Here is a 22101-nt window from a genome sequence, read left to right as displayed (position 1 = left end):
TTTAGACCAAAATTATTAAACCAATCTAAGTTTTCTGAGTCACCTCGATAAAAACACACCACATGACATAAACATTTTAAATGTAATTATATATAAAATGTATAAATTATTTAAATTGCTTAAAAGTATTAAGGGTCGTCTTTGTAATCAATTTCATTTCATTTCTCACTGTTCTTCCCAGTAATCAACACCATTAATTTAATCTACAGCTAAATCTATTATAGTTCCTAGTCACCAATTCAACAACAAAATTTTTCCTCATATACATACCACATTGAAAGCATAAGTAGTAATGCATTTTTCCCAGAAATTCTTAATTTTCTTATTTTAAATTTATATAAGTGATTATTACTTTTCTGAAATTAATTGGGAAATTAATTTTTAATTAATTTAAATTTTTAGAGGCCCAATTTGTCTATTCTGTCCCAAGGAATAGAAAGTATATTGTTTTGTTTCTGAAAAAAAATATTTAAAGGGGAAAAAATTCATCAAACTAGTGCGTATTATTTAAGGTGAAAGCAGAGGCAACGATATGTATTAACAGCAACTAACAGTGAGGGAAACAAAATGAAATAAGTAAGCCACATCAGGTCCTTGAAGGAAGCTCATTAGTGAAAATCGGAGTACTTCTGTGCTATGCTTTTGAGTCTCCAGGGTATGTATCTGTGCATGACGTCATTGCTCCTCATCCATTTGTATTAAGGACTGAACTGGCTTACAGTTCTGGAAACTTTAACTCTTGACTTGTAGGGTTGTCACAAGTGCTCATGTTGCTGGCTTTGTTGCTTGTTTGTAATGATATAAATGTCTTTCCTCTGCTTTCTGTAGTCTGATTTAAGTAATCCCTAAAGGATATTTGTTTGACTTTTTTCAGTTATTTAGAATCTTGAGTATACCAATGAAAGAAATCTGCGTATTCCATGCTAAAAGTTCAATATTCTTCCTGTATTAATCCCCTTATTACTGTGGAGCTCCATTTGAGGGAAACATTGCATATTAAGATCATCCTTATTGTAGCTACTATACTTTTGCAGTTATTGACAAGGATTGCCTTGGCCCACGCGGTTTTTACCAAATAGTGGAAAGACAAGAGGTGGACAGCTTCTCACTGCTGTGGTGTCACATACCAGGAAATACCAGAATCCTCAGGACAAGCATCAGACAAGAAAGACACATGGTCCAGATTAGTTGTCATCTTCTACCTAACAGCGAATAGATCCCTGTATACCACCACCCAACAGGGATTATCCCCAGACGTTCACTTCCTAGAATTAAAACCAGAATCCCGCACTGAGAGGAGAAATTAGTGATGCACAAATGAGACGGAGAGAGAGAAAATACTTGTCCAGTAACCACACAGTATGAAAAAGCCAAAATGCTCAATTTCTGCATATGAGATTTAACAGAACGGAGCAAACATGAGCTAATAACTCTAAGGGTCCAGGTCTGAAGCAGGAACCTGTGGGGGGGGCAGGATTCTGTTGGCTCCCACGATGTGTCTTAGATGGGCTAAGTTTTATAGTCACAGCCAAAAAACACAGAAACAAACAAACAAACAAAAAACTGACAAGGAATAACATAGAAACACTTATTCCCATGCTAATTCCCCTTTTTATACGAGGAAGGACAGGCATTAGATTGTTTTCATCAAATTAAAATTATAAGCAAAATTTATAAATAAAAGAGAAAACGGGAGAAGGAAAAAACCTCTGGGATCAGCGAGATTCTTCTCTTTGGATAAGTTGCTTGGCAGGACGTTATCAAAGAGGTCATTCTGGGCAGTCTTCTCTGGACCCTGTTGGCTAGGTCAGCAGAGAAAACAATTACAGTTCTTGGAGAATTTTAAAAATATTGAATGTTGAGCTTTCGAACGTATGCAATAGAATATCTCTGTGTAATGCCCACAATGTCCCTCTGTTGTCCTTCCCCTTAGTTATGTCGGGAGGGCACTGCTCCCTTTATTAGTTAGACTATCATACAGAGATGTATACAAAGATTGCTGTGTTGGCAAGTAAATGAAGAAAGGGACATTGAAAGTCTGGAAAATAAACTGGAATATGATTCAGTCCCACTTCTGTGGAAGGAAAATTTGAAGCATTTACCAACATTAGAAGCATAGAAACACTAAAGGTAGCACTTGCACTTCCAGTTCTCTAAGCTATGGAAACACCTGCACGAGTGGTCAGAGGTGTGTGTACGATAATGATGGTTGCAGCATATTCGTCATCGTGAAACCATGAAACCAAGTAATACACAACCAGGGAAGAAAGGCCTTTATCAGAAACAATGCAGAGGAGAATTATGATGATGAGCTCACTTATAACATCATTCACAGAACAAGTACTAACGTTCAGAGATGAAAAATTTGAGGCACACAACATATAACTTTCTTGTCCAAGTCTACAGACTTGGCAGAATAAAGACTTTATCCCACCAGACCGTGGCTTCCTTGATCTCTTTCAGGAGGTCGTGAGTTAGGCACGTATGGAGTCCAGTAGAGACGATAGACAATAGAGCTGGAAAGTCGGGGTGGTCCAAGACTGGCAGCAGTGGTGAGGTGGACAGGACCCCGAACACAGTTCGGTAAACTTTGTGGGAGCAGATGTGCAGGTAATAATCAGCATGGAACACCTGGAATGGTATTCAGCACCGAAAACGCTGGATGGGTTCTGGGGGAAAAGAAAAAAGAAAAGAAAACTCTCCCACCGTCCCTGGGTGGGCTCGAACCACCAACCTTTCGGTTAACAGCCGAACGCGCTAACCGATTGCGCCACAGAGACAACAGCACATGCCTTTTCTGGACTCTCTTTGCAGTAGACACTTACTAATTCCCAGGATGTGCCGCCTGTCCCGCAGGAGAACGGTGCCCGTTCGAAAGCCTCGGAAAAACGGAAAGTTTAGAGCGATGAATGATGTTCTTTATCCTGTTTGAAACTGGTGCCTCAGGTGCCTTATCCGAAACTAAAAGGGCAGCAGAATGGCCTGACCCCGCCTTGCCCCTCACTCGCCTCAGACGCCAGCGCCCCCGGAGACACCCGGAGCCCGGGCCGGGACCCTCCGGGCCTGAACCGAATGGGGTCCAAGGATAGCTGAACTCCCGGTGGGCATCCATGACGGCTCTTCCGGTTTCCTCGCCGACACCCAATGAATGTGACTTTGCCCACCCTCCCGAGAGGCCTCCGGGGGCCGGTGTGGTGTTTTGGTTTCCTGTGTCCGTCACGCGATTTCCACAACGGCAGCAGTCGCCGTGATGGTCGCCCCTGCGTCCCCACGCCCAGAACAGGGTCTGGCACTCAGCAGGACGCTCCGGGTTTCCCGGCCATTCTGTGATCCCTCAACGTCCTTTCCACGGATTTCTTTTCTTCCTGTATCAGCCAGAGACCCCTTGTGGTCCTTGCACTCATAAACCTTGACTGACCTTGAAGTTCTCCTGGAGGAGCGCTTCGTGTTGTTTGTTGCCGCCCAACTTCTTGATTTTCCAGAAGGAAGTTTCATCTTCTCCTCAGCCCGGTGCTGTGAACTTCCTGCTGGTAACAAGGGCCTCCTTCCTCCTTGAGTCAACTCTTGTCCAGTCCCTGGGACGTCTCCCAGCAACACTGGGCATCTTACTGACTCTGTTTTTTGGCCGACGGCTCTTTTCTTTTAATGCGAATTTTTCTGTTCTGTGTATTGGATAAGGGGAGGAATGGCTTTGGGAGAAAATGAAGAAGTAAAGGGGAAATGAAACAACGCAGATTATTATTTTGAGACATAGTGTGGACTTATACCTATTACACATGTGAATATTTAGTGTGGTGGTATTTTGTGTACATAAATACTGTATACACTGTCAGACAACTCGGATGCACGTGCTCTATGACCCAGCAATGAGTGCTCTTGGGTACCTGGGTATGTGTACACTTCTTTTAAGCCGTGCAACTTCTGGGTCATGATATATTAAGAAATTGGAATGAAACTGACTTGCCCACGCTGTGAGGAAAGAGTCTGTGACTGCCGAAGTGTCAGAGCGCTGCCTTGTGGCCTCCACAGCATGTCGTTGATTTTGAGTCACCCCTGGTGAGTATGGCCTGGTTTGTCTCAGTGTTTGGTGTAAACGTTAATTTTCACTTGCGCGGTAAATCTAACGAAGCTACAGTGGTTGTAAGAAAAACTTAGCCCCCCTTCATCAGAAGTGTATGAAGAAGAAAAGGAGAGGTCTCCTGCCTCCCATGCCCACTCCACTGCGGACACACTTTATATATTACACGTAGGAGGTGGTGGCAGCTTTGGAGTGTCATCGGTGCTGTGTAGCCAAGGGACCCAGGAAGTCCCAAGTCCTGCCCTGACAATCGTCTGCCCTCTCTGGGCAATGGGAAAAGTGTGAAGGCGAAGAAAAGTAACACTATTATCTGCAGAAATTTTACCTCAGGATGGGACACTCTGGCAAAGTGAGGCAGAATATGTGGTTTATGATGGAGACTTTCAGGGGCTCTTCCCTGGCCCGAAGCCCAAAGTGGATTTTACCTCGTTTTCTGAGGTGCAAGTGAACTGAGAGAAGTCAATCAAAGGAGAGGAGCAGAGAGAAAGCAAGACGGAGGACCACCCACGCGGGTCAACCGTATTCAAGTCTTGTCGGGACCGTAGAAGAAATGCCCTGGGATTATCGCTGGGACGCGTGGAGGCTGAATAAGTACTTCCCCATCTCTGGCGGCATAGAGCGAGCACGTTTCGAGCAGGTTCCATGGTGTAATGGTGAGCACTCTGGACTCTGAATCCAGCGATCCGAGTTCAAATCTCGGTGGGACCTTTCTGCTTAGTTAGAAGAAGGACTTTTTTACTCCTCAGATGGGACGTGCTTTCCCGCTCCCGCGTCCCGGAGAGGCGCGGTCCGCGCGCTCCACGCGGACGTGGAGGGCAGGTGAGGGGACGAGCCCGCGGCGTCCCCGCTGGACCCTGGCGACTCTGCCCGTCGCTGGCCACCGGAGGCCCCGGCCCCGCCGCCCAGGGGCGCAGCGACCGAGCCGGTGGCACCCCCTCGTCGGGTCACCCTGGGTCTCGGGGGCAAAAGGCAGAGGCTGCGCCCACTGACTCCTGCCCCGCGAGAGGGGTTCGCACCGCACGTCCTGTAACTAACTGCGCGCTTGTCCCTGTGAGTAAAGGGTCGCGGTGCGGGGCTGTGACGTCGCTGAGCAGCCAGGGTGACAGCGTCTTAGCTTTCGGGTCGAGGGTTCCAGACCTGGATGGGAAGTACTGTATTGTATTCAGGTGCCCTATTTATTATTCCGAATATCAATGGATCCTATCCCAGTTTATACCCATTTTATTCAGAACTGCTCGCTCCTAAGTCTCCGTTGGACACGAAAAGCTGCTGTTAGGCTAAGATTTGAACCTTCACTCCAGGAAACCTCGTCCTTTCTTTCCAAGCTCAGCCAGAAAGGGGAGCCCCGGCCGCGGATTCCGGCGTCTGAGGAGACTCCAAGTCCCTGACCCACGGCCGCCCGGCCCGGCTCCTCCGGGGCCGAAGGTGAGACGAGCCGGGGCCGCTCCGAGTCCGGGACCGGCGGGCGCCCCTTCGTCCTGCCGCGACTCTGCTCCACCGAGAAGACGCCCCAGGACGTGACCGGATGGAAACACTTTTGTCCTCTACTGCTCGGTAGAAGCGTATGGATGAGGCTTGTGATGGACTTGAATAGCTAATTAAAACGTTCTCTTCCAGGTGCTAAGGAGCATCTCTCTGAGTTTGAGATTTTGGAACTTTCAGAGGTTACGAAGGACCGAACGACACAGGTGTCTTTGGAGGACTTGACGAGAAAGGTGTGAGGCCGGCGAAAAGATCCGAGGAAGGGCAAGAGCAGGAAAGAGGAGAGAATGACACAGAAGGGAGAAAGGGGCTGGAAGGGAGAGGAGCTGGGCGGGCACTGCAGCGGGGGCAGTCGCTGGGTTTGGGCGACCACAGCTCCTCACTCTGGAGCGCTCCCACCCTTTACCGACCTACCCGAGAACCCGGTTCCACCCCAAATCGCCAAGCTGCTTGCCTGGCATTTGTTCTTGCAAAGTTTCCTTCGCCGTTGGGTTTGGAGGGGTGAGGTGGGCTGTGTTGGTTTGCAAGCCAGTGGAAGTCCTGGCGGCTGCCTTGGAGACGACTGGCGGGTAGGGAAACACACAAACTCCACTCTTCCCTTTGCAGGCCGGTCTGCAGGGCCTGGGGTGGGAAACTGGAAAATCAGAGTCTCAATATTTATTTAGAGATAAGGAGATAAATAGCCAAACAGTAGGTTATGTGAGTTGAAAGTGGTTATCCCTGGAAAAAAAGAAATGTGGGATGGGATCAGGGGACTGCTGTTTCCCATAACAAGTTTTGGGGCATATGTAACTTTGTACCACATGTATGATATTTTTAAAGTTCATTGCTTGTATTTTGAATATAAATTTTTATGTAGTCATATGTATCACTCTTTTAAAATTCTGGGTCTTGTGTCATGTGTAGAAATGTTTTCCACTGTAAAATCATGATTTTTATTTTTTTTTACATTGGGGCATTCTTGAAGCAAGGAATTGGACCATTATTCCCCCTTTGATGAGCTGATCACATGAGCTAATATACTTGCAGATCCTCCCAGCCCAGGAGGTTACTGCTGGTCAGAGAGGATTGCTTTACTCTCTCTAGGAGGGTCCACAGCCACTCAAAAGTATCAGTAACTTAAATAAAATCCCACCGAGTCTTTATGCAGTGCTGTGCCCAAAACACAAGAGCTTACACTCAATGATTACATGTTAGTGCCGTGTGCCCAGGCATAGTCTACAAGTTTCACATGGGTTTACTCATTTGATCCTTTCAACAGGCCTATATCATATCATCGTCCTCACTTCCCACATGAGAAAACTGAGGCGTGGAAAGGTTAAGTAACTTGTCTCATCGCTCAGTCAGTGAGCGGGATTTGAAAGCAGGAATCTGAACGGAAGCCCGCCTGGCTCCACAAGATACGCTCCCAATCAAAGAGGAACAAAAATGGTAAAGATGCTTGACAAGAAATTTAAGTCTGTATATTTCTTTTGAAAAAAACACCAAGGAGGAGTCACGTAACGGGCATAAAACTGTCCTAAATATCCTCATGACCCACCTGCCTCCCAAACATCCTTCTTATCCCAACAGCTGCTCCCCGCACATCTCCAACTTAAACACAATTCCTGCCAGAACTAGGTTTTTCCTTCCCTTTATCTTTTCCTCTCACCTACGCCATACTTCTTCCATAGCTATTCTGTTCCTTCACTTCCAGGTCATTCATTTTCTTTAAATTTAAAAATGTTAAATATATATATAAAGAAGTAAATAAGCAGCCATCCATAGTCCCACCTCCTGGAATTAACTGCTGGTAACATCTTTACGTATTTTTCTTCGATTCTATTTTTAAGTTACTCTAATTTTTGCAAAAATTATATATGCTTATTATGTAAAATTCAAATGATGCAGAAAATGCAAATATGTAAAATTTTGAAACATCTGAAATTCAAAAATAACTTCTGTTAAGGTAGGTAAATATTGATGGAGTCATTTTGGTATATCTATATCTATATTTGTTTTTATAAAATTGAGCTCTTATAGATTCTAGTTTTATTTTAAAGTATCCAATTTAACAGTGCATAAAGTTAATGGAAGAAAAAGATACAAAAATGAAGAAATTGCTGAAATTTCAATCAAATTGTTTACCACAAGAGAGAGATTTTTCTAAAAGAACCCTCTAAGGCTAATAATAATAATGATAATAATTAAGACATGAAAATTTGGAATGATTCTTATTACTTTTTAAAATCAAATTTCTTGAGTTGTAATTTGAAAATAATACAATGCATCCATTTCAAGTTTGATGACTTTTGACAGATGAATGTACCCACGTAACCACTACCCTGTTCAAGAAGGAAGAACATTTCCAGTACTCCAAAATGTCCTCTGCCGTCGATCCCCCTACCACTTCCTGTCCCACGAAATCAGTGATCTAGTTCCTGTCACTATGGATTAGTTTTGCCTGTTCTAGAAATTCACATAAATGGAACCACAGACTATGTACTCTTTTCATCACTCAGCATGATGTTGTCGGGAGTAATGCATATTGGGGCCCTGTATCAGGAATCTGTTTCATTTCATCAAAGAGTAGTTAGTATTCCTTTGAATGAATATATCACAATTATATCCGTTCACCTCGTGCTGGACATTTGCATTGATGAACAAAGCTGCTATAAACAAGTCCCGTTTGTGGGCATATGTTTCATAAATTCCATATAAAATCTTTTCTTCTTTAATACGAATTTATTTTGTGAATGGATGTTACATCCGCAAATACAAAATGTATTCAAATGTTACAAAAACCTGAAGTACAAGCTTATCTTTGATTGTTTCCTATCAGGACATACTTAATATAAGCCACACACTATGCTAGGTGTGTTATTAGATTATCTCATTTAATCTACACAAGTTCACGAAGTACGTAATATTATTTTCATATGACGCTTGCAAAATCGGCCTAGCAAATCGGAGTTGGCCCAAGCTCCAACAGAAGGCACCAGGACTGAAAAGGAGCCCTCCCCCGGAGCACCCCCCCCCCCCCCCCGCGAGGTTGGGCTCCTAACCCCCGAGGCAACCCAATGTCTTCGTAATAACCTCGCTATGTCTGATAGGCCTGGAAACCAATATCCAAGCAGTTCCTAGTCCCGGTATTTATTGTTCGGCTTCTTTTGGTCAGAAACTCCTCGATCCGGGATCCAGAGCATAATACTGTGGACAACCTTGAGACTAAGGAAATCTGTTAAAAACTCTAAAAACCCGTTCTCTCATCAGTAGGGCATTGAAAGTTAACTTTCGTCTTGGTTCAGCTATTTTATATTTGAGCAGGGAAAACGCCCGCTGCTGGGGAGAAGAGCACTTTTGTTTTTTACTTTCACTTCCAATGATCTACATACTCGACCTGGGTCCTGTGCTTCTCAGTTAGTTTTCTTTGGACCTAGTTTTCTTTAGACCTACCCTTAAGTATCACCCCTTCCCCCACCTCCATCTCCATCTCCACCTCCACTCGCCCATCTTCACTCCCCCTCTTCCTGACAGCACCCCCACGGGTCGCAGAGGCTTCCGGAGCTCAGCGGATCTAGGAGTGCCGTCCGCGAGGTAGCCACGCGGGGGCGACAGTCTTTTCGTCCATGGTCCCACCTTGACTGTTTGGCCCAGCAGATTCTGTTTGCCAGGACTTCGTGGATCAGCAGTGACGGTGAAGCAAGGGAATACCACATCCTGGGAAAGGAGTTTGTGAAAAGCCCACAACTGCCAACGCTGGGCCTGGGGTTTTTTCCTAAACTGTAGTTCAATAGGGAAAAAACTAAAACTACTCCTTAGTAAATGAAAAAATGTTATGTACAACTCCTGCGGCTACTTACCGAAAACGGATGTGAAGGTAATTTCTGAACTTGCCAGGCCAGTGAAGCAGGTCTCGTGCAAACTGAAGACTGAAAGAGAACTGCTGTTTTTTGTCTATGCAAGTAAGTAGTGAGAGAAGGACTGAAAAGAAAGGCTAAAGGAAGGAAAAGGAACAGGACTGAGAAATACGAAGAGACTGCTTGAGACGGAAAAAAGGAATGAGTAGGCGGGTACCTACCGAAATCCCCAGCCATGATTGCAAACGATGCAGCTGATCACTTCAGAATATTACTTCAGAATTACAAAAGCATGGAACCGGTCAGAAGCGCATCTATCTGCTCTTTGGCTTACTCACCACACAAACCGGTAAAAAACCGGTTACGCGGCCCCCGGTTATTTTCTTCGGGTGCGTTCGCGCAGCGAACGCTGACGTCCCAGTGTAGATCTAAACTTTAACCACAGTTGCGTTTCACGTCGTTTACACACGAAAAGCGTTCTGCGTACCGCAAAGCACAGCCGTGGTTTCGTACGACAGCCCGAATTTTCGCCGCTCAGCGGTAAAAAACTCAGTACACCACATACAGGCGAGTCGCGCGGGCGCCGCCATTTTCAGCGCAGTAACGCTGGGATCGTATTCCAGTGATAACAACCGAAACCCTCACGAGACCAAATCGCGTTTTTAGTAACTCAGCTGCCGGCACTTTATAGAACGTACTGCTAACAGCTAAACCCAAGCGCAGTCTCCAGTCGAGTCGCACTCACGTGTTCAGCACGTAAACAAACATCATAACTGACTACACAGCCAGGTACGTCACAGCACCGCTCCGACAACAACAATCTATAAACCACGAAACTCGGTACACCCCGCACGCAATTCCATAAATCTCATTTTATACCTCATAAATATCAGGGGAGAGCGCGAACGCAGTCCCCCACTATCACAAATTTTGCAGTCGAGTTTCCCACATTTGGGGAAATCGCAGGGGTCAGCAAATCCGAAGTGCAATGGATAAGCCTCACCCTGGGAAAACCACCTTCGTGATCATGGTATCTCCTCTGCCAGGTAAGTATGAGCTATAGTAGCTTCGGCCCTGACACACCCTCAGACGCCTTATACTGTACACACACGGTCACTTTCCTCCCCGCAGCCCCGAGCCTTCCTGCCCCTTGCAGACAGCTGATCCATGCACTTGCAACCAACAGCCCTCGATTCGCTCCCATACCACGGGACATCATGTGTCTTTCACCACCAGATCACGAACCAGCAGACCCTGCGCTGAGATATCTACATACGACACGCCCCATCCGTCAAGCCAACGGGAATTACCGCTCCCATCCAGCCCACGCCCCGCCCTACTCCGCGCCTCCCTCCTCCCACGCCGTCCAGCCAAGCCTACCAGAGGGCGGGCGCCCTCTGGGGGAAGTGACGTCGACCGCTCGCTCTTTTCCTCCCACCCGCCCCCACCCGCCCCCACCCGCCCCCACCCGTTGGGGCCGTGCGCGCGTGGCTGGCTGCTTAATCTCTGTCCTGCCGAGCACCTGTCTGGCGGCCTGCTGAAGCCTGAGCACCTTTTGGGAACTGTAACGGCTTTCAATGCGCAGAATAGAGAACATTCAGGAGTCCAGGGGAAACCGGTTCCTTTCAAATCCAGTTGTCTTTGTGATGTACTATTGTGTGTACGTCTAGTAAAACGCATTAACCATTATGACTGGCGGTGAACTCTATTCCATTCTTGAAAGTTCAATTTCGTTCATCGGAAATTTCATTCCTTTTATTCCCCGTCTTCAGGTGTTGTTTTGACTCTGTCCTTGAACAGATTTTAACACCTATCTGCTACCCTCTGACTTCGGAGTCAAATACCTTCTTTAACACAGGTTCATTTGTTATCACTACGCGACTCATAATTTTACCTTTCTCTGTAAATTATTTTTATTAATTATTATTTATTTATTTTTTTTTTTTGTGGTACGCGGGCCTCTCACTGTTGTGGCCTCTCCCGTTGCGGAGCACAGGTTCCGGATGCGCAGGCTCAGCGGCCACGGCTCACGGGCCCAGGCGCTCCGCGGCATGTGGGATCGTCCCGGACTGGGGCACGAACCCGTGTCCCCTGCATCGGCAGGCGGACTCTCAACAACTGCGCCACCAGGGAAGCCCTTATCTGGCTTTTTGATACACTTTCTCATCCCTTCTAATACACACTGTATCGTGTGTTTCCTGGCTTCTGTTCCCTCCCGGGAATTATAACTCCAACAAGCCTTCTGATTTGGGACTGTGTCTCCACCCATAACAAAATGTTCAGGCTGGTCCCTGGCAAGCTGGTCAGTGTGCCCCTGTGCTGCTGCCCAATTCTGTTTTTCCTCACGGGCACAGAAAGTTGATAGGACTGTTTGGACATCCTTCCAAGTTAAATCGAAGGCCACAGTTAGGGCCTGAAACCCTTCAACAAACTTACTAGGGTGTTCAGAAAATCGGCCCGTTCTCTGTTTGCATTGGGCTAAATCGGTTAAAGAAAAGGGCACATGTACTCCGATTGTCCCTTTGCCATTTGCCACTTCCCTAAGAGGGCATCCTTTTCCCGATCCTGGGTGATAGGAAGTTCCACTATGAGTTACTCCGGAGTGACTAGTCTCTCCCTCCTGGGGTAACAGCGGGTATAAAGGGACATAGGAAGGTGGAGTTTGGGATTGGTCAGAGGATCTGGAGAAGTAGGTGCCTCCGGAGAAGCAGGGGAAACTTGGCTCCCCGCGCCCCACCCCCACCCCCGGGAGCTGGGGAAGCTTAGAAGGGGATCATCTGAAATGTCAGGAGTGCTTTCTGATTCCTCAGGCTTTTGATTACAGGAGTCACATAGAGCAGGTTTTGGTAAAGGACTATGAAGGCTTGGATATATGGAATCTCAGTCCATTTTCCCATCTTGCGACAGTAAAGATCCAATTGCAAGATGGTATTGTAATTTAGAGACCAATTTTCAGGCCATTTAACTCCATCCCCCCCCCACCCCCCCAACTTATATAAAGTCCAGGCCGTGTTACGGTAGAGTTTAAGTATTTTCCTTTTCAGCCCATCTATTTAAAAAAATTTTCCAGTTTTTAAGGATACATTCCAGAGGTATTTCTTCTGGCTTAGAAGAGGACCCTCCCATGCTGAGTAACCTGCAACTGAGAGCACTCCTAGAAATGAAGTCTGGCGTCCCAGAGACATTTTACCAGGAGGCTTCTGTTGAAAGCGGGTCGGAGTGTCCTCTGAATACACTTCTTACCTAATGGGATTTTGAGCGTCGTCTACTCTCCCATCAATTCCTAACCAGAATTCTCAGGTCGACCCAGTCCCTTGCGTGAGGGGTCCCCGATAGGGGACGTTTGAACCAGTGCCAGTGCATTGCCAGGACTCTCCTTGAGGAGGATCTGTTGTCTATAAAGCTTATGTCCTATAACAAGTTTCCCTATGTTGGGGTGTATTCCTTGAGATTGAGCATTTATAAAGCCTAGGATGTGGGCTGCTTGGAAGTGGCGAGCCCAATAGGTAGTCTGTAAAGGTATGGGCTGCCAAGGCCTGGAGTGAAGAGGGTCCTAGAGGTGCAAAAAGGAACTCCTACAGGAATTGGAGTTGGGTGCAATGGAAAATGTCACGGAGGGGTCAGGACCCGAAGGCCTAGAGGTGGGAGTATTCCCACAGGGGATTTTTTGGACATAGAGTAAGGTGAGAGACTAGACAGCAAAAGAACCCAAAACCCTTTCTCCTATCTGTTTGGCAGCTGCAATAAGATTGGGGAGAGCCTGATGATTCCAGCTGACACAGGCAACAGCGAGTTTGGACAATGTTTCCCATGTAATTTAACATATCAAATGAACCCAGTATGTTTAGGATCTCTCTTTGGGATGTTCCAGGTGCCCTTTGAAGCACCCCAAAGTTAGCTGGAGGTCAAAAGAACTTTAGTTAGAATTTGATACTTGGGAAGTCTGTCAAAAATCTCAAAAAGTTTTAAAACACCTGGTCAGATAGAATCAATCGTAGGTTGCTATGATACAATTATTCCTTGACCTAAGGTGAAAAAAAAGATTTCAAAAATAAATACAGATCTGGGACTTCTCTGGTGGTCCAGTGGTAAAGAATCCTCCTTCCAATGCAGGGGATGTGGGTTTCATGCCTGGTAGGGGATCCCACATGCCATGGGGCAACTAAGCCTGCACACGACAACTACCGAGCTCGTGCGCCTCAGTGAAAGAGCTCATGTGCCACAAATTACAGAGCCCACGCGTTCTGGAGCCCGCGCACCACAATTACAGAGCCCATGCGCCACAACTACGGAGCCCAGTGCTGCAACTACTGAAGCCCGCAAACCGAGAGCCCTTGCCACCATAATCAGAAGTCCGCGCACTGCAATGAAGAGTAGCCCCCGCTGTCCACAGCTAGAGAAAGTCCGCATACAACAACAAAGACCCAACACAGCCAAAAATAAATAAAATTTTTTTAAAAAAGAAAGAAAGGCTATTAGTCTCTCCAAATTTTGGTAACTTGAAACTAACTTATATGATAGTGATAGGGACAGAGTAAAGGGACAAAGTAGGTAATTAAATAGTTAATCCCACCAGGGGTTTGTTGGTAAAGAAAAAAGTATGGGAGACCCCCGAAAGTTAATGATCACTCAAGAAAGCGGGTTTGCTCAACCACAAAACCAAGCAGGCCTGCTTAGCAACAAAACCATGCAACAGAGCATGAGATATGCCCCAAAACAATAAAATAATCCTGGCATGAGAGCCACATCCTGCCCAGTGAGCTCAGTAAGTTAATGACCCCTAGGCCATGCTCTCTGCACACATGAAAAACAATAATTTATGGAAAAGTGACATTTCAAAATGAAAGACTCTCTTTTTACTTAGACCTAAAATAATTAACAAATGAACCTGTGTTAAAGAAGGTATTTGACTCCGAAGTCAGAGGGTAGCAGATAGGTGTTAAAATCTGTTCAAGGACAGAGTCAAAACAACACCTGAAGACGGGGAATAAAAGGAATGAAATTTCCGATGAACGAAATTGAACTTTCAAGAATGGAATAGAGTTCACCGCCAGTCATAATGGTTAATGCGTTTTACTAGACGTACACACAATAGTACATCACAAAGACAACTGGATTTGAAAGGAACCGGTTTCCCCTGGACTCCTGAATGTTCTCTATTCTGCGCATTGAAAGCCGTTACAGTTCCCAAAAGGTGCTCAGGCTTCAGCAGGCCGCCAGACAGGTGCTCGGCAGGACAGAGATTAAGCAGCCAGCCACGCGCGCACGGCCCCAACGGGTGGGGGCGGGTGGGGGCGGGTGGGGGCGGGTGGGAGGAAAAGAGCGAGCGGTCGACGTCACTTCCCCCAGAGGGCGCCCGCCCTCTGGTAGGCTTGGCTGGACGGCGTGGGAGGAGGGAGGCGCGGAGTAGGGCGGGGCGTGGGCTGGATGGGAGCGGTAATTCCCGTTGGCTTGACGGATGGGGCGTGTCGTATGTAGATATCTCAGCGCAGGGTCTGCTGGTTCGTGATCTGGTGGTGAAAGACACATGATGTCCCGTGGTATGGGAGCGAATCGAGGGCTGTTGGTTGCAAGTGCATGGATCAGCTGTCTGCAAGGGGCAGGAAGGCTCGGGGCTGCGGGGAGGAAAGTGACCGTGTGTGTACAGTATAAGGCGTCTGAGGGTGTGTCAGGGCCGAAGCTACTATAGCTCATACTTACCTGGCAGAGGAGATACCATGATTCACGAAGGTGGTTTTCCCAGGGTGAGGCTTATCCATTGCACTTCGGATTTGCTGACCCCTGCGATTTCCCCAAATGTGGGAAACTCGACTGCAAAATTTGTGATAGTGGGGGACTGCGTTCGCGCTCTCCCCTGATATTTATGAGGTATAAAATGAGATTTATGGAATTGCGTGCGGGGTGTACCGAGTTTCGTGGTTTATAGATTGTTGTTGTTGGAGCGGTGCTGTGACGTACCTGGCTGTGTAGTCAGTTATGATGTTTGTTTACGTGCTGAACACGTGAGTGCGACTCGACTGGAGACTGCGCTTGGGTTTAGCTGTTAGCAGTACGTTCTATAAAGTGCCGGCAGCTGAGTTACTAAAAACGCGATTTGGTCTCGTGAGGGTTTCGGTTGTTATCACTGGAATACGATCCCAGCGTTACTGCGCTGAAAATGGCGGCGCCCGCGCGACTCGCCTGTATGTGGTGTACTGAGTTTTTTACCGCTGAGCGGCGAAAATTCGGGCTGTCGTACGAAACCACGGCTGTGCTTTGCGGTACGCAGAACGCTTTTCGTGTGTAAACGACGTGAAACGCAACTGTGGTTAAAGTTTAGATCTACACTGGGACGTCAGCGTTCGCTGCGCGAACGCACCCGAAGAAAATAACCGGGGGCCGCGTAACCGGTTTTTTACCGGTTTGTGTGGTGAGTAAGCCAAAGAGCAGATAGATGCGCTTCTGACCGGTTCCATGCTTTTGTAATTCTGAAGTAATATTCTGAAGTGATCAGCTGCATCGTTTGCAATCATGGCTGGGGATTTCGGTAGGTACCCGCCTACTCATTCCTTTTTTCCGTCTCAAGCAGTCTCTTCGTATTTCTCAGTCCTGTTCCTTTTCCTTCCTTTAGCCTTTCTTTTCAGTCCTTCTCTCACTACTTACTTGCATAGACAAAAAACAGCAGTTCTCTTTCAGTCTTCAGTTTGCACGAGATCTGCTTCACTGGCCTGGCAAGTTCAGAAATTACCTTCACATCCGTTTTCGGTAAGTAGCCGCAGGAGTTGTACATAACATTTTTTCATTTACTAAGGAGTAGTTTTAGTTTTTTCCCTATTGAACTACAGTTTAGGAAAAAACCCCAGGCCCAGCGTTGGCAGTTGTGGGCTTTTCACAAACTCCTTTCCCAGGATGTGGTATTCCCTTGCTTCACCGTCACTGCTGATCCACGAAGTCCTGGCAAACAGAATCTGCTGGGCCAAACAGTCAAGGTGGGACCATGGACGAAAAGACTGTCGCCCCCGCGTGGCTACCTCGCGGACGGCACTCCTAGATCCGCTGAGCTCCGGAAGCCTCTGCGACCCGTGGGGGTGCTGTCAGGAAGAGGGGGAGTGAAGATGGGCGAGTGGAGGTGGAGATGGAGATGGAGGTGGGGGAAGGGGTGATACTTAAGGGTAGGTCTAAAGAAAACTAGGTCCAAAGAAAACTAACTGAGAAGCACAGGACCCAGGTCGAGTATGTAGATCATTGGAAGTGAAAGTAAAAAACAAAAGTGCTCTTCTCCCCAGCAGCGGGCGTTTTCCCTGCTCAAATATAAAATAGCTGAACCAAGACGAAAGTTAACTTTCAATGCCCTACTGATGAGAGAACGGGTTTTTAGAGTTTTTAACAGATTTCCTTAGTCTCAAGGTTGTCCACAGTATTATGCTCTGGATCCCGGATCGAGGAGTTTCTGACCAAAAGAAGCCGAACAATAAATACCGGGACTAGGAACTGCTTGGATATTGGTTTCCAGGCCTATCAGACATAGCGAGGTTATTACGAAGACATTGGGTTGCCTCGGGGGTTAGGAGCCCAACCTCGCGGGGGGGGGGGGGGGTGCTCCGGGGGAGGGCTCCTTTTCAGTCCTGGTGCCTTCTGTTGGAGCTTGGGCCAACTCCGATTTGCTAGGCCGATTTTGCAAGCGTCATATGAAAATAATATTACGTACTTCGTGAACTTGTGTAGATTAAATGAGATAATCTAATAACACACCTAGCATAGTGTGTGGCTTATATTAAGTATGTCCTGATAGGAAACAATCAAAGATAAGCTTGTACTTCAGGTTTTTGTAACATTTGAATACATTTTGTATTTGCGGATGTAACATCCATTCACAAAATAAATTCGTATTAAAGAAGAAAAGATTTTATATGGAATTTATGAAACATATGCCCACAAACGGGACTTGTTTATAGCAGCTTTGTTCATCAATGCAAATGTCCAGCACGAGGTGAACGGATATAATTGTGATATATTCATTCAAAGGAATACTAACTACTCTTTGATGAAATGAAACAGATTCCTGATACAGGGCCCCAATATGCATTACTCCCGACAACATCATGCTGAGTGATGAAAAGAGTACATAGTCTGTGGTTCCATTTATGTGAATTTCTAGAACAGGCAAAACTAATCCATAGTGACAGGAACTAGATCACTGATTTCGTGGGACAGGAAGTGGTAGGGGGATCGACGGCAGAGGACATTTTGGAGTACTGGAAATGTTCTTCCTTCTTGAACAGGGTAGTGGTTACGTGGGTACATTCATCTGTCAAAAGTCATCAAACTTGAAATGGATGCATTGTATTATTTTCAAATTACAACTCAAGAAATTTGATTTTAAAAAGTAATAAGAATCATTCCAAATTTTCATGTCTTAATTATTATCATTATTATTATTAGCCTTAGAGGGTTCTTTTAGAAAAATCTCTCTCTTGTGGTAAACAATTTGATTGAAATTTCAGCAATTTCTTCATTTTTGTATCTTTTTCTTCCATTAACTTTATGCACTGTTAAATTGGATACTTTAAAATAAAACTAGAATCTATAAGAGCTCAATTTTATAAAAACAAATATAGATATAGATATACCAAAATGACTCCATCAATATTTACCTACCTTAACAGAAGTTATTTTTGAATTTCAGATGTTTCAAAATTTTACATATTTGCATTTTCTGCATCATTTGAATTTTACATAATAAGCATATATAATTTTTGCAAAAATTAGAGTAACTTAAAAATAGAATCGAAGAAAAATACGTAAAGATGTTACCAGCAGTTAATTCCAGGAGGTGGGACTATGGATGGCTGCTTATTTACTTCTTTATATATATATTTAACATTTTTAAATTTAAAGAAAATGAATGACCTGGAAGTGAAGGAACAGAATAGCTATGGAAGAAGTATGGCGTAGGTGAGAGGAAAAGATAAAGGGAAGGAAAAACCTAGTTCTGGCAGGAATTGTGTTTAAGTTGGAGATGTGCGGGGAGCAGCTGTTGGGATAAGAAGGATGTTTGGGAGGCAGGTGGGTCATGAGGATATTTAGGACAGTTTTATGCCCGTTACGTGACTCCTCCTTGGTGTTTTTTTCAAAAGAAATATACAGACTTAAATTTCTTGTCAAGCATCTTTACCATTTTTGTTCCTCTTTGATTGGGAGCGTATCTTGTGGAGCCAGGCGGGCTTCCGTTCAGATTCCTGCTTTCAAATCCCGCTCACTGACTGAGCGATGAGACAAGTTACTTAACCTTTCCACGCCTCAGTTTTCTCATGTGGGAAGTGAGGACGATGATATGATATAGGCCTGTTGAAAGGATCAAATGAGTAAACCCATGTGAAACTTGTAGACTATGCCTGGGCACACGGCACTAACATGTAATCATTGAGTGTAAGCTCTTGTGTTTTGGGCACAGCACTGCATAAAGACTCGGTGGGATTTTATTTAAGTTACTGATACTTTTGAGTGGCTGTGGACCCTCCTAGAGAGAGTAAAGCAATCCTCTCTGACCAGCAGTAACCTCCTGGGCTGGGAGGATCTGCAAGTATATTAGCTCATGTGATCAGCTCATCAAAGGGGGAATAATGGTCCAATTCCTTGCTTCAAGAATGCCCCAATGTAAAAAAAAATAAAAATCATGATTTTACAGTGGAAAACATTTCTACACATGACACAAGACCCAGAATTTTAAAAGAGTGATACATATGACTACATAAAAATTTATATTCAAAATACAAGCAATGAACTTTAAAAATATCATACATGTGGTACAAAGTTACATATGCCCCAAAACTTGTTATGGGAAACAGCAGTCCCCTGATCCCATCCCACATTTCTTTTTTTCCAGGGATAACCACTTTCAACTCACATAACCTACTGTTTGGCTATTTATCTCCTTATCTCTAAATAAATATTGAGACTCTGATTTTCCAGTTTCCCACCCCAGGCCCTGCAGACCGGCCTGCAAAGGGAAGAGTGGAGTTTGTGTGTTTCCCTACCCGCCAGTCGTCTCCAAGGCAGCCGCCAGGACTTCCACTGGCTTGCAAACCAACACAGCCCACCTCACCCCTCCAAACCCAACGGCGAAGGAAACTTTGCAAGAACAAATGCCAGGCAAGCAGCTTGGCGATTTGGGGTGGAACCGGGTTCTCGGGTAGGTCGGTAAAGGGTGGGAGCGCTCCAGAGTGAGGAGCTGTGGTCGCCCAAACCCAGCGACTGCCCCCGCTGCAGTGCCCGCCCAGCTCCTCTCCCTTCCAGCCCCTTTCTCCCTTCTGTGTCATTCTCTCCTCTTTCCTGCTCTTGCCCTTCCTCGGATCTTTTCGCCGGCCTCACACCTTTCTCGTCAAGTCCTCCAAAGACACCTGTGTCGTTCGGTCCTTCGTAACCTCTGAAAGTTCCAAAATCTCAAACTCAGAGAGATGCTCCTTAGCACCTGGAAGAGAACGTTTTAATTAGCTATTCAAGTCCATCACAAGCCTCATCCATACGCTTCTACCGAGCAGTAGAGGACAAAAGTGTTTCCATCCGGTCACGTCCTGGGGCGTCTTCTCGGTGGAGCAGAGTCGCGGCAGGACGAAGGGGCGCCCGCCGGTCCCGGACTCGGAGCGGCCCCGGCTCGTCTCACCTTCGGCCCCGGAGGAGCCGGGCCGGGCGGCCGTGGGTCAGGGACTTGGAGTCTCCTCAGACGCCGGAATCCGCGGCCGGGGCTCCCCTTTCTGGCTGAGCTTGGAAAGAAAGGACGAGGTTTCCTGGAGTGAAGGTTCAAATCTTAGCCTAACAGCAGCTTTTCGTGTCCAACGGAGACTTAGGAGCGAGCAGTTCTGAATAAAATGGGTATAAACTGGGATAGGATCCATTGATATTCGGAATAATAAATAGGGCACCTGAATACAATACAGTACTTCCCATCCAGGTCTGGAACCCTCGACCCGAAAGCTAAGACGCTGTCACCCTGGCTGCTCAGCGACGTCACAGCCCCGCACCGCGACCCTTTACTCACAGGGACAAGCGCGCAGTTAGTTACAGGACGTGCGGTGCGAACCCCTCTCGCGGGGCAGGAGTCAGTGGGCGCAGCCTCTGCCTTTTGCCCCCGAGACCCAGGGTGACCCGACGAGGGGGTGCCACCGGCTCGGTCGCTGCGCCCCTGGGCGGCGGGGCCGGGGCCTCCGGTGGCCAGCGACGGGCAGAGTCGCCAGGGTCCAGCGGGGACGCCGCGGGCTCGTCCCCTCACCTGCCCTCCACGTCCGCGTGGAGCGCGCGGACCGCGCCTCTCCGGGACGCGGGAGCGGGAAAGCACGTCCCATCTGAGGAGTAAAAAAGTCCTTCTTCTAACTAAGCAGAAAGGTCCCACCGAGATTTGAACTCGGATCGCTGGATTCAGAGTCCAGAGTGCTCACCATTACACCATGGAACCTGCTCGAAACGTGCTCGCTCTATGCCGCCAGAGATGGGGAAGTACTTATTCAGCCTCCACGCGTCCCAGCGATAATCCCAGGGCATTTCTTCTACGGTCCCGACAAGACTTGAATACGGTTGACCCGCGTGGGTGGTCCTCCGTCTTGCTTTCTCTCTGCTCCTCTCCTTTGATTGACTTCTCTCAGTTCACTTGCACCTCAGAAAACGAGGTAAAATCCACTTTGGGCTTCGGGCCAGGGAAGAGCCCCTGAAAGTCTCCATCATAAACCACATATTCTGCCTCACTTTGCCAGAGTGTCCCATCCTGAGGTAAAATTTCTGCAGATAATAGTGTTACTTTTCTTCGCCTTCACACTTTTCCCATTGCCCAGAGAGGGCAGACGATTGTCAGGGCAGGACTTGGGACTTCCTGGGTCCCTTGGCTACACAGCACCGATGACACTCCAAAGCTGCCACCACCTCCTACGTGTAATATATAAAGTGTGTCCGCAGTGGAGTGGGCATGGGAGGCAGGAGACCTCTCCTTTTCTTCTTCATACACTTCTGATGAAGGGGGGCTAAGTTTTTCTTACAACCACTGTAGCTTCGTTAGATTTACCGCGCAAGTGAAAATTAACGTTTACACCAAACACTGAGACAAACCAGGCCATACTCACCAGGGGTGACTCAAAATCAACGACATGCTGTGGAGGCCACAAGGCAGCGCTCTGACACTTCGGCAGTCACAGACTCTTTCCTCACAGCGTGGGCAAGTCAGTTTCATTCCAATTTCTTAATATATCATGACCCAGAAGTTGCACGGCTTAAAAGAAGTGTACACATACCCAGGTACCCAAGAGCACTCATTGCTGGGTCATAGAGCACGTGCATCCGAGTTGTCTGACAGTGTATACAGTATTTATGTACACAAAATACCACCACACTAAATATTCACATGTGTAATAGGTATAAGTCCACACTATGTCTCAAAATAATAATCTGCGTTGTTTCATTTCCCCTTTACTTCTTCATTTTCTCCCAAAGCCATTCCTCCCCTTATCCAATACACAGAACAGAAAAATTCGCATTAAAAGAAAAGAGCCGTCGGCCAAAAAACAGAGTCAGTAAGATGCCCAGTGTTGCTGGGAGACGTCCCAGGGACTGGACAAGAGTTGACTCAAGGAGGAAGGAGGCCCTTGTTACCAGCAGGAAGTTCACAGCACCGGGCTGAGGAGAAGATGAAACTTCCTTCTGGAAAATCAAGAAGTTGGGCGGCAACAAACAACACGA

At 46.7% G+C, this 22101-nt stretch overlaps 5 non-coding genes across 5 annotated transcripts; 2 read left to right on the top strand and 3 right to left on the bottom strand.

Annotated features, from left to right (window-relative positions):
- Nucleotides 1-2706: 2706 nt before the first annotated feature.
- Nucleotides 2707-2780, bottom strand: TRNAN-GUU (transfer RNA asparagine (anticodon GUU)). The gene has a single exon. It is a non-coding gene; the product is annotated as a tRNA-Asn (tRNA).
- A 1934-nt stretch (nt 2781-4714) lies between these two features.
- Nucleotides 4715-4786, top strand: TRNAQ-CUG (transfer RNA glutamine (anticodon CUG)). The gene has a single exon. It is a non-coding gene; the product is annotated as a tRNA-Gln (tRNA).
- A 5503-nt stretch (nt 4787-10289) lies between these two features.
- On the bottom strand, nt 10290-10453 carry LOC117198780 (U1 spliceosomal RNA). The gene has a single exon (XR_004480028.2). It is a non-coding gene; the product is annotated as a U1 spliceosomal RNA (small nuclear RNA).
- A 4638-nt stretch (nt 10454-15091) lies between these two features.
- LOC125962784 (U1 spliceosomal RNA) lies at nt 15092-15256 on the top strand. Its single transcript, XR_007474535.1, has one exon. It is a non-coding gene; the product is annotated as a U1 spliceosomal RNA (small nuclear RNA).
- A 5502-nt stretch (nt 15257-20758) lies between these two features.
- On the bottom strand, nt 20759-20830 carry TRNAQ-CUG (transfer RNA glutamine (anticodon CUG)). The gene has a single exon. It is a non-coding gene; the product is annotated as a tRNA-Gln (tRNA).
- Between the last annotated feature and the right edge of the window lie 1271 nt (nt 20831-22101).

This window comes from Orcinus orca, chromosome 1, assembly GCF_937001465.1.
Source record: "Orcinus orca chromosome 1, mOrcOrc1.1, whole genome shotgun sequence".
NCBI lineage: Eukaryota > Metazoa > Chordata > Mammalia > Artiodactyla > Delphinidae > Orcinus > Orcinus orca.
The sequence above is the reverse complement of the archived record's forward strand: the minus strand, read 5'-3'. Positions and strand labels throughout refer to the sequence as shown.